This window comes from Helianthus annuus, chromosome 16, assembly GCF_002127325.2.
Source record: "Helianthus annuus cultivar XRQ/B chromosome 16, HanXRQr2.0-SUNRISE, whole genome shotgun sequence".
Classification (NCBI taxonomy): Eukaryota; Viridiplantae; Streptophyta; class Magnoliopsida; order Asterales; family Asteraceae; genus Helianthus; species Helianthus annuus.
In genome coordinates, this window is record NC_035448.2 from 65,161,709 (window position 1) to 65,164,324 (window position 2,616).

Here is a 2,616-nt window from a genome sequence, read left to right on the forward strand (position 1 = left end):
TAGTTATTATAATCATTTACATAATATAGATCAAAATATATAATAACCTAATAAATAATTAGTTGGTAATTGTTGATGGACCATATTACCCTTATTAACTAATTAGGTTTCCTCTTGGGTGCTTATATAAGAAGAATTATGTAGAGGTGACATAACCTATTAGTCATAACATCATCATCATCGACCTCCTCTCCTATAGCCGATACCCTTTTCGGTTTAATCAGTCACCATCATCACTTAGCACCCTAAGGAGGAACCAGATCACACTGACAACTATGTCTAACTCGGTGGCATCATCTATCACTGGATTCTCCACTGCACTGTCTGCTGTAACAGGTATGTTTTCATGTTTTCCTCTTATGTTTAAACAGAACCGATCAACATGTGGTATCAGAGCATATGTTGATTACCCAGTTCTGTTTTCGTATCCATCAATTTTGGGATAGAAATCTGGAAAACGGATTTTTGATAACTTAATAAACCTAACAGCCGGTTTCGAGTAATAAAGATCCTCTCGATATCTCTGTTTCGAGGAAAAGAATTTGTTTTAAATGTCTCGAAATCAAAAATGTATAAACTTACATCTGAAATCTGTTTTAGAAAAGCCTTAAAATTTAGGTTTCGGGTTCCAGAATTTATGTTTTATTTTTTTAGGGTTCATCATGTTCTTAGGAAAATTCGAAAATTCCGTTATGTTTTGGAATGTAATTAGGATTGATGAGTGTTTTTTCCTGTTTGATCCAATTTAATCTGTTAAGTTTATTCGAAAACTGTTAAAAGATATATAGTTATAATTTTCGAAATATTTTGATAAAATTAGATCATTTTAAAACAGGAAACCATATCTCATAATCCCTTAGAATTCGAATTTTCAGTTATGTTTTCACATTCACAGCTGTTAACAGGAAGTTTCGAGATCCCTTCTAACGAGCCGAGACCAAGATCTCGACTCGAGACCACAAGGTCTCGACTCGAAATCATAAGTGTTTTCAATTGTTTACAACTCGAGACAATGATTTCGACTCGAGACCATAAGGTCTCGACTCGAGACCACTAAGGTTTCGACTAAGGGCTTCAATCTTCACAACTCGAGACCATGGTTGCGACTCGAGACCTCATAAGGAGTTGAGATCTCATAATTCACAGCAGTCGAGACCATGATTACGACTCGAGACACTGAGGTTGCGACTCGAGACCTTAATGAGTCGAGACCTCATAATGATGAGTCGAGACTTGACTCGAGATCTCACTCGAGATCTCATAACTGAGTCAAGATCTCACTAAATAATTGGTTTTTGTAATTACTTAGTTAATTAATCAGAATCAGATAATGTTTTACAAAACCAAAATGGCTTAACTTGAATGAGCCTCTGATGCACCATTTCTGGCCAAAGCTGATTTGATACATCTACTTATCATTCAAGTATTACGAAAGCTATTTTAAGTGTGCATCATAAACATGAATGTCTCAATATCTGGCCAAAGCTGATTTAATTCCTTCATAGATGGCATACTTAACAAGTGCATAACTAAAGTGATTGTCTCAATTTCTGGCCAAAGCTGATTTGTTACAATCATTTTGCACATATGCTTAAATGATTACACTTCTGGCCAAAGCTGATTTGTTTTCGTTTAAGTAGAATTTTAATTAAGTCTATTATTTTGATGTTAGTAATAGACAATATCACAACTTCATAACGTAAAATGGTCATTATGTACGCCTGCATTATTTTAACGTGCCCTTAGATCACACTAGGACTTCTTCCTTAGTATCATAACTTGCTCATCGTATTTCCACTATCAGCGCCCAATTGCGGGATTCCACCTCTGACCGGTGATAACTTTGCTGCATGGAAGGATGCTCTCATGCTTACACTTGGGTTGCTGGACTTTGACTATGCTCTAACAGAGAATAAGCCAGCGGACCTTACTCCACAAAGTACTGCTGCTGAGCAGTTAACTCATGAAAAGTGGACTAGGTGTAACCGCATGTCTCTCATGTTCATGAAGCAGTCCATAAGCAATGCAATCAGGGGAGCCATTCCTGATTCTGAAGATGCTAAAACCTACTTGGCTTCTGTGGAGGCGCAGTTCAAGGGAACGTCTAAAGCACACGCTAGTACTCTTATCCTCAAGCTGGTGACGACTAAGTATTATGGGAGGAGCGGCATTCGCGAGCACATCATGATGATGAATGACATGGCCAATAAGCTAAAGGGGTTGGAAATGGAAATCAGTGATGGTTTCCTTGTTCATTTCATTATTACTTCGCTTCCTTCGTCCTTTGAAGCATTCAAGATTAATTACAACATTCAGAAGGACAAATGGACGATGAGTGAGCTGGTCGCTATGTGCGTACAGGAGGAAGAGCGTATGAGGATGGATCGCACTACCGATGTTGCTAACTTCACCACCTCCAACACTAAGAAAGGGAAGAACAATCATCAGAGGAATGATGCTTCTAAAGTCCAAAGGCCTAATCCTAATACAAGTGCACCTTCCAGCTCTAAGAACTCCTTAGGCAGAATCCACTGCAAGTTCTGTAAAAAGGCAGGACACATGCAGAAGGAATGCCCTGACTTTAAGGAGTGGCTGGCTAAGAAAGGTAACGATTAT